Genomic DNA, 10,000 nt, shown 5'->3' with positions numbered 1-10,000 from the left:
TCACCCTGGCTGGAAACAGTTCAGCCAGGCAGGCTGGCAGTAGCAGCAGCAGCAGGAAGAGGTTGGTGGAGCTTTCGTCAGCCCCTGGCCTGCCCGCCTGCCCGCTTCCCTCCACCAGAGGCCTACCTCCACGGGGTGAGCCGAGCATTAAGCCCGGGAAGGGGGGGGTGGCTCGGCTCGGGGAAGGGGAGCCTTAAGCCCCGGGGTGCGCCAACACCCCCCCCCCCCCGACTGGAAAATTAAGCCCGGGGGCGGGTGTCCTCCCGGGGGGGAAGCGGCGGCGTCTCCAGGCCCGGCCGGCCGGAGGCCCGGAGGCCAGGTCTACCCGGCGGGCGGAGGCCCGGTCTACCCGCCATTCAGGCCTATGCGGGTAGACCGGGCCTCCGGCGGGCGGAGGCCAGGTCTACCCCCATAGGCCTCTATGGCGGGTAGACCGGGCCTCCGCTCACCACTCGGTCCCTTCCCCAGCCTGCCTGCCAGCCTGCCTGCCGGCGGGGCCTTAAGCCCGGGAAGGGAGGTGGGAGTCCCGGCCAGGGGAAGCGGATCCTTAAGCCCCGGGGACGCCCCCCCCCCACTGTGGAAAATTAAGCCCCGGAGGGAGTGTTCTTCCCGGGGGGAAGCGGCGGCGTCTCCAGCCCCGGCCGGACGGAGGCCCGGAGGCCAGGTCTACCCGGCGGGCGGAGGCCCGGTCTACCCGCCATTCAGGCCTATGCGGGTAGACCGGGCCTCCGGCGGGCGGAGGCCAGGTCTACCCGCCATTCAGGCCTATGCGGGTAGACCGGGCCTCCGGCGGGCGGAGGCCAGGTCTACCCCCATAGGCCTCTATGGCGGGTAGACCGGGCCTCCGCTCCCCACTCGGTCCCTTCCCCAGCCTGCCTGCCTGCCTGCCGGCGGGGCCTTAAGCCCGGGAAGGGAGGTGGGAGCCCCGGCCAGGGGAAGCGGATCCTTAAGCCCCGGGGACGCCCCCCCTCCCACTGTGGAAAATTAAGCCCCGGAGGGAGTGTTCTTCCCGGGGTGAAGCGGCGGCGTCTCCAGCCCCGGCCGGACGGAGGCCCGGAGGCCAGGTCTACCCGGCGGGCGGAGGCCAGGTCTACCCGCCATTCAGGCCTATGCGGGTAGACCGGGCCTCCGGGGGGCGGAGGCCAGGTCTACCCGCCATTCAGGCCTATGCGGGTAGACCGGGCCTCCGGCGGGCGGAGGCCAGGTCTACCCCCATAGGCCTCTATGGCGGGTAGACCGGGCCTCCGCTCCCGACTCGGTCCCTTCCCCAGCCTGCCTGCCTGCCTGCCGGCGGGGCCTTAAGCCCGGGAAGGGAGGTGGGAGTCCCGGCCAGGGGAAGCGGATCCTTAAGCCCCGGGGACGCCCCCCCTCCCACTGTGGAAAATTAAGCCCCGGAGGGAGTGTTCTTCCCGGGGGGAAGCGGCGGCGTCTCCAGCCCCGGCCGGACGGAGGCCGGGAGGCCAGGTCTACCCGGCGGGCGGAGGCCAGGGCTACCCGCCATTCAGGCCTATGCGGGTAGACCGGGCCTCCGGCGGGCGGAGGCCAGGTCTACCCGCCATTCAGGCCTATGCGGGTAGACCGGGCCTCCGGGGGGCGGAGGCCAGGTCTACCCGCCATTCAGGCCTATGCGGGTAGACCGGGCCTCCGGGGGGCGGAGGCCCGGTCTACCCGCCATTCAGGCCTATGCGGGTAGACCGGGCCTCCGGCGGGCGGAGGCCTGGTCTACCCCCATAGGCCTCTATGGCGGGTAGACCGGGCCTCCGCTCCCGACTCGGTCCCTTCCCCAGCCTGCCTGCCTGCCTGCCAACGGGGCCTTAAGCCCGGGAAGGGAGGTGGGAGCCCCGGCCAGGGGAAGCGGATCCTTAAGCCCCGGGGACGCCCCCCCCTCCCGCTGTGGAAAATTAAGCCCCGGAGGGAGTGTTCTACCCGGGGGGAAGCGGCGGCGTCTCCAGCCCCGGCCGGACGGAGGCCCGGAGGCCAGGTCTACCCGGCTGGCGGAGGCCAGGTCTACCCGGCGGGCGGAGGCCCGGTCTACCCGCCATTCAGGCCTATGCGGGTAGACCGGGCCTCCGGCGGGCGGAGGCCAGGTCTACCCCCATAGGCCTCTATGGCGGGTAGACCGGGCCTCCGCTCCCCACTCGGTCCCTTCCCCAGCCTGCCTGCCGGCGGGGCCTTAAGCCCGGGAAGGGAGGTGGGAGCCCCGGCCAGGGGAAGCGGATCCTTAAGCCCCGGGGACGCCCCCCCTCCCACTGTGGAAAATTACGCCCCGGAGGGAGTGTTCTTCCCGGGGGGAAGCGGCGGCGTCTCCAGCCCCGGCCGGACGGAGGCCCGGAGGCCAGGTCTACCCGGCGGGCGGAGGCCAGGTCTACCCGCCATTCAGGCCTATGCGGGTAGACCGGACCTCCGGGGGGCGGAGGCCAGGTCTACCCGCCATTCAGGCCTATGCGGGTAGACCGGGCCTCCGGCGGGCGGAGGCCAGGTCTACCCGCCATTCAGGCCTAGGCGGGTAGACCGGGCCTCCGGCGGGCGGAGGCCAGGTCTACCCCCATAGGCCTCTATGGCGGGTAGACCGGGCCTCCGCTCCCCACTCGGTCCCTTCCCCAGCCTGCCTGCCGGCGGGGCCTTAAGCCCGGGAAGGGAGGTGGGAGCCCCGGCCAGGGGAAGCGGATCCTTAAGCCCCGGGGACGCCCCCCCCTCCCACTGTGGAAAATTAAGCCCCGGAGGGAGTGTTCTTCCCGGGGGGAAGCGGCGGGGTCTCCAGGCCGGGCCGGCTGGAGGCCCGGAGGCCAGGTCTACCCGGCGGGCGGAGGCCAGGTCTACCCGCCATTCAGGCCTATGCGGGTAGACCGGGCCTCCGGCGGGCGGAGGCCAGGTCTACCCGCCATTCAGGCCTATGCGGGTAGACCGGGCCTCCGGCGGGCGGAGGCCAGGTCTACCCGCCATTCAGGCCTATGCGGGTAGACCGGGCCTCCGGCGGGCGGAGGCCAGGTCTACCCGCCATTCAGGCCTATGCGGGTAGACCGGGCCTCCGGCGGGCGGAGGCCAGGTCTACCCGCCATTCAGGCCTATGCGGGTAGACCGGGCCTCCGGCGGGCGGAGGCCAGGTCTACCCGCCATTCAGGCCTATGCGGGTAGACCGGGCCTCCGGCGGGCGGAGGCCAGGTCTACCCCCATAGGCCTCTATGGCGGGTAGACCGGGCCTCCGCTCCCCACTCGGTCCCTTCCCCAGCCTGCCTGCCGGCGGGGCCTTAAACCCGGGAAGGGAGGTGGGAGCCCCGGCCAGGGGAAGCGGATCCTTAAGCCCCGGGGACGCCCCCCCCCCACTGTGGAAAATTAAGCCCCGGAGGGAGTGTTCTTCCCGGGGGGAAGCGGCGGCGTCTCCAGCCCCGGCCGGACGGAGGCCCGGAGGCCAGGTCTACCCGGCGGGCGGAGGCCAGGTCTACCCGCCATTCAGGCCTATGCGGGTAGACCGGGCCTCCGGGGGGCGGAGGCCAGGTCTACCCGCCATTCAGGCCTATGCGGGTAGACCGGGCCTCCGGCGGGCGGAGGCCAGGTCTACCCCCATAGGCCTCTATGGCGGGTAGACCGGGCCTCCGCTCCCCACTCGGTCCCTTCCCCAGCCTGCCTGCCTGCCAGCCCCGGGGACGCCCCCCCCTCCCACTGTGGAAAATTAAGCCCCGGAGGGAGTGTTCTTCCCGGGGGGAAGCGGCGGCGTCTCCAGCCCCGGCCGGACGGAGGCCCGGAGGCCAGGTCTACCCGGCGGGCGGAGGCCAGGTCTACCCCCATGCAGGCCTATGCGGGTAGACCGGGCCTCCGGGGGGCGGAGGCCAGGTCTACCCGCCATTCAGGCCTATGCGGGTAGACCGGGCCTCCGGGGGGCGGAGGCCAGGTCTACCCGCCATTCAGGCCTATGCGGGTAGACCGGGCCTCCGGGGGGCGGAGGCCAGGTCTACCCGCCATTCAGGCCTATGCGGGTAGACCGGGCCTCCGGCTGGCGGAGGCCAGGTCTACCCCCATGCAGGCCTATGCGGGTAGACCGGGCCTCCGGGGGGCGGAGGCCAGGTCTACCCGCCATTCAGGCCTATGCGGGTAGACCGGGCCTCCGGGGGGCGGAGGCCAGGTCTACCCGCCATTCAGGCCTATGCGGGTAGACCGGGCCTCCGGCGGGCGGAGGCCAGGTCTACCCGCCATTCAGGCCTATGTGGGTAGACCGGGCCTCCGGCTGGCGGAGGCCAGGTCTACCCGCCATTCAGGCCTATGCGGGTAGACCGGGCCTCCGGCGGGCGGAGGCCAGGTCTACCCCCATAGGCCTCTATGGCGGGTAGACCGGGCCTCCGCTCCCCACTCGGTCCCTTCCCCAGCCTGCCTGCCTGCCAGCCCCGGGGACGCCCCCCCCTCCCACTGTGGAAAATTAAGCCCCGGAGGGAGTGTTCTTCCCGGGGGGAAGCGGCGGGGTCTCCAGGCCGGGCCGGCCGGAGGCCCGGAGGCCAGGTCTACCCGCCATTCAGGCCTATGCGGGTAGACCGGGCCTCCGGCGGGCGGAGGCCAGGTCTACCCCCATAGGCCTCTATGGCGGGTAGACCGGGCCTCCGCTCCCCACTCGGTCCCTTCCCCAGCCTGCCTGCCTGCCTGCCGGCGGGGCCTTAAGCCCGGGAAGGGAGCTGGGAGCCCCGGCCAGGGGAAGCGGATCCTTAAGCCCCGGGGACGCCCCCCCCCTCCCACTGTGGAAAATTAAGCCCCGGAGGGAGTGTTCTTCCCGGGGGGAAGCGGCGGCGTCTCCAGGCCGGGCCGGCCGGAGGCCCGGAGGCCAGGTCTACCCGGCGGGCGGAGGCCAGGTCTACCCGGCAGGCGGAGGCCCGGTCTACTCGCCATACAGGCCTATGCGGGTAGACCGGGCCTCCGGGGGGCGGAAGCCAGGTCTACCCGCCATTCAGGCCTATGCGGGTAGACCGGGCCTCCGGCGGACGGAGGCCAGGTCTACCCGCCATTCAGGCCTAGGCGGGTAGACCGGGCCTCCGGCGGGCGGAGGCCAGGTCTACCCGCCATTCAGGCCTATGCGGGTAGACCGGGCCTCCGGCGGGCGGAGGCCAGGTCTACCCGCCATTCAGGCCTATGCGGGTAGACCGGGCCTCCGGCGGGCGGAGGCCAGGTCTACCCGCCATTCAGGCCTATGCGGGTAGACCGGGCCTCCGGCGGGCGGAGGCCCGGTCTACCCGCCATTCAGGCCTATGTGGGTAGACCGGGCCTCCGGCGGGCGGAGGCCAGGTCTACCCCCATAGGCCTCTATGGCGGGTAGACCGGGCCTCCGCTCACCACTCGGTCCCTTCCCCAGCCTGCCTGCCAGCCTGCCTGCCGGCGGGGCCTTAAGCCCGGGAAGGGAGGTGGGAGTCCCGGCCAGGGGAAGCGGATCCTTAAGCCCCGGGGACGCCCCCCCCCCACTGTGGAAAATTAAGCCCCGGAGGGAGTGTTCTTCCCGGGGGGAAGCGGCGGCGTCTCCAGCCCCGGCCGGACGGAGGCCCGGAGGCCAGGTCTACCCGGCGGGCGGAGGCCCGGTCTACCCGCCATTCAGGCCTATGCGGGTAGACCGGGCCTCCGGCGGGCGGAGGCCAGGTCTACCCGCCATTCAGGCCTATGCGGGTAGACCGGGCCTCCGGCGGGCGGAGGCCAGGTCTACCCCCATAGGCCTCTATGGCGGGTAGACCGGGCCTCCGCTCCCCACTCGGTCCCTTCCCCAGCCTGCCTGCCTGCCTGCCGGCGGGGCCTTAAGCCCGGGAAGGGAGGTGGGAGCCCCGGCCAGGGGAAGCGGATCCTTAAGCCCCGGGGACGCCCCCCCTCCCACTGTGGAAAATTAAGCCCCGGAGGGAGTGTTCTTCCCGGGGTGAAGCGGCGGCGTCTCCAGCCCCGGCCGGACGGAGGCCCGGAGGCCAGGTCTACCCGGCGGGCGGAGGCCAGGTCTACCCGCCATTCAGGCCTATGCGGGTAGACCGGGCCTCCGGGGGGCGGAGGCCAGGTCTACCCGCCATTCAGGCCTATGCGGGTAGACCGGGCCTCCGGCGGGCGGAGGCCAGGTCTACCCCCATAGGCCTCTATGGCGGGTAGACCGGGCCTCCGCTCCCGACTCGGTCCCTTCCCCAGCCTGCCTGCCTGCCTGCCGGCGGGGCCTTAAGCCCGGGAAGGGAGGTGGGAGTCCCGGCCAGGGGAAGCGGATCCTTAAGCCCCGGGGACGCCCCCCCTCCCACTGTGGAAAATTAAGCCCCGGAGGGAGTGTTCTTCCCGGGGGGAAGCGGCGGCGTCTCCAGCCCCGGCCGGACGGAGGCCGGGAGGCCAGGTCTACCCGGCGGGCGGAGGCCAGGGCTACCCGCCATTCAGGCCTATGCGGGTAGACCGGGCCTCCGGCGGGCGGAGGCCAGGTCTACCCGCCATTCAGGCCTATGCGGGTAGACCGGGCCTCCGGGGGGCGGAGGCCAGGTCTACCCGCCATTCAGGCCTATGCGGGTAGACCGGGCCTCCGGCGGGCGGAGGCCAGGTCTACCCCCATAGGCCTCTATGGCGGGTAGACCGGGCCTCCGCTCCCCACTCGGTCCCTTCCCCAGCCTGCCTGCCGGCGGGGCCTTAAGCCCGGGAAGGGAGGTGGGAGCCCCGGCCAGGGGAAGCGGATCCTTAAGCCCCGGGGACGCCCCCCCCCCCACTGTGGAAAATTAAGCCCCGGAGGGAGTGTTCTTCCCGGGGGGAAGCGGCGGCGTCTCCAGCCCCGGCCGGACGGAGGCCCGGAGGCCAGGTCTACCCGGCGGGCGGAGGCCAGGGCTACCCGCCATTCAGGCCTATGCGGGTAGACCGGGCCTCCGGGGGGCGGAGGCCAGGTCTACCCGCCATTCAGGCCTATGCGGGTAGACCGGGCCTCCGGCGGGCGGAGGCCAGGTCTACCCCCATAGGCCTCTATGGCGGGTAGACCGGGCCTCCGCTCCCCACTCGGTCCCTTCCCCAGCCTGCCTGCCTGCCTGCCGGCGGGGCCTTAAGCCCGGGAAGGGAGGTGGGAGCCCCGGCCAGGGGAAGCGGATCCTTAAGCCCCGGGGACGCCCCCCCCCTCCCACTGTGGAAAATTAAGCCCCGGAGGGAGTGTTCTTCCCGGGGGGAAGCGGCGGGGTCTCCAGGCCGGGCCGGCCGGAGGCCCGGAGGCCAGGTCTACCCGCCATTCAGGCCTATGCGGGTAGACCGGGCCTCCGGCGGGCGGAGGCCAGGTCTACCCCCATAGGCCTCTATGGCGGGTAGACCGGGCCTCCGCTCCCCACTCGGTCCCTTCCCCAGCCTGCCTGCCTGCCTGCCGGCGGGGCCTTAAGCCCGGGAAGGGAGCTGGGAGCCCCGGCCAGGGGAAGCGGATCCTTAAGCCCCGGGGACGCCCCCCCCCTCCCACTGTGGAAAATTAAGCCCCGGAGGGAGTGTTCTTCCCGGGGGGAAGCGGCGGCGTCTCCAGGCCGGGCCGGCCGGAGGCCCGGAGGCCAGGTCTACCCGGCGGGCGGAGGCCAGGTCTACCCGGCAGGCGGAGGCCCGGTCTACTCGCCATACAGGCCTATGCGGGTAGACCGGGCCTCCGGGGGGCGGAAGCCAGGTCTACCCGCCATTCAGGCCTATGCGGGTAGACCGGGCCTCCGGCGGACGGAGGCCAGGTCTACCCGCCATTCAGGCCTAGGCGGGTAGACCGGGCCTCCGGCGGGCGGAGGCCAGGTCTACCCGCCATTCAGGCCTATGCGGGTAGACCGGGCCTCCGGCGGGCGGAGGCCAGGTCTACCCGCCATTCAGGCCTATGCGGGTAGACCGGGCCTCCGGCGGGCGGAGGCCAGGTCTACCCGCCATTCAGGCCTATGCGGGTAGACCGGGCCTCCGGCGGGCGGAGGCCCGGTCTACCCGCCATTCAGGCCTATGTGGGTAGACCGGGCCTCCGGCGGGCGGAGGCCAGGTCTACCCCCATAGGCCTCTATGGCGGGTAGACCGGGCCTCCGCTCCCCACTCGGTCCCTTCCCCAGCCTGCCTGCCGGCGGGGCCTTAAGCCCGGGAAGGGAGGTGGGAGCCCCGGCCAGGGGAAGCGGATCCTTAAGCCCCGGGGACGCCCCCCCCTCCCACTGTGGAAAATTAAGCCCCGGAGGGAGTGTTCTTCCCGGGGGGAAGCGGCGGGGTCTCCAGGCCGGGCCGGCTGGAGGCCCGGAGGCCAGGTCTACCCGGCGGGCGGAGGCCAGGTCTACCCGCCATTCAGGCCTATGCGGGTAGACCGGGCCTCCGGCGGGCGGAGGCCAGGTCTACCCGCCATTCAGGCCTATGCGGGTAGACCGGGCCTCCGGCGGGCGGAGGCCAGGTCTACCCGCCATTCAGGCCTATGCGGGTAGACCGGGCCTCCGGCGGGCGGAGGCCAGGTCTACCCGCCATTCAGGCCTATGCGGGTAGACCGGGCCTCCGGCGGGCGGAGGCCAGGTCTACCCGCCATTCAGGCCTATGCGGGTAGACCGGGCCTCCGGCGGGCGGAGGCCAGGTCTACCCCCATAGGCCTCTATGGCGGGTAGACCGGGCCTCCGCTCCCCACTCGGTCCCTTCCCCAGCCTGCCTGCCGGCGGGGCCTTAAGCCCGGGAAGGGAGGTGGGAGCCCCGGCCAGGGGAAGCGGATCCTTAAGCCCCGGGGACGCCCCCCCCCCCACTGTGGAAAATTAAGCCCCGGAGGGAGTGTTCTTCCCGGGGGGAAGCGGCGGCGTCTCCAGCCCCGGCCGGACGGAGGCCCGGAGGCCAGGTCTACCCGGCGGGCGGAGGCCAGGTCTACCCGCCATTCAGGCCTATGCGGGTAGACCGGGCCTCCGGGGGGCGGAGGCCAGGTCTACCCGCCATTCAGGCCTATGCGGGTAGACCGGGCCTCCGGCGGGCGGAGGCCAGGTCTACCCCCATAGGCCTCTATGGCGGGTAGACCGGGCCTCCGCTCCCCACTCGGTCCCTTCCCCAGCCTGCCTGCCTGCCTGCCGGCGGGGCCTTAAGCCCGGGAAGGGAGGTGGGAGCCCCGGCCAGGGGAAGCGGATCCTTAAGCCCCGGGGACGCCCCCCCCCTCCCACTGTGGAAAATTAAGCCCCGGAGGGAGTGTTCTTCCCGGGGGGAAGCGGCGGGGTCTCCAGGCCGGGCCGGCCGGAGGCCCGGAGGCCAGGTCTACCCGCCATTCAGGCCTATGCGGGTAGACCGGGCCTCCGGCGGGCGGAGGCCAGGTCTACCCCCATAGGCCTCTATGGCGGGTAGACCGGGCCTCCGCTCCCCACTCGGTCCCTTCCCCAGCCTGCCTGCCTGCCTGCCGGCGGGGCCTTAAGCCCGGGAAGGGAGCTGGGAGCCCCGGCCAGGGGAAGCGGATCCTTAAGCCCCGGGGACGCCCCCCCCCTCCCACTGTGGAAAATTAAGCCCCGGAGGGAGTGTTCTTCCCGGGGGGAAGCGGCGGCGTCTCCAGGCCGGGCCGGCCGGAGGCCCGGAGGCCAGGTCTACCCGGCGGGCGGAGGCCAGGTCTACCCGGCAGGCGGAGGCCCGGTCTACTCGCCATACAGGCCTATGCGGGTAGACCGGGCCTCCGGGGGGCGGAAGCCAGGTCTACCCGCCATTCAGGCCTATGCGGGTAGACCGGGCCTCCGGCGGACGGAGGCCAGGTCTACCCGCCATTCAGGCCTAGGCGGGTAGACCGGGCCTCCGGCGGGCGGAGGCCAGGTCTACCCGCCATTCAGGCCTATGCGGGTAGACCGGGCCTCCGGCGGGCGGAGGCCAGGTCTACCCGCCATTCAGGCCTATGCGGGTAGACCGGGCCTCCGGCGGGCGGAGGCCAGGTCTACCCGCCATTCAGGCCTATGCGGGTAGACCGGGCCTCCGGCGGGCGGAGGCCCGGTCTACCCGCCATTCAGGCCTATGTGGGTAGACCGGGCCTCCGGCGGGCGGAGGCCAGGTCTACCCCCATAGGCCTCTATGGCGGGTAGACCGGGCCTCCGCTCACCAC

Source organism: Hemicordylus capensis, chromosome 2 (assembly GCF_027244095.1).
Source record: "Hemicordylus capensis ecotype Gifberg chromosome 2, rHemCap1.1.pri, whole genome shotgun sequence".
Taxonomy (NCBI): Eukaryota; Metazoa; Chordata; class Lepidosauria; order Squamata; family Cordylidae; genus Hemicordylus; species Hemicordylus capensis.
This window is presented reverse-complemented; position numbering follows the sequence as displayed.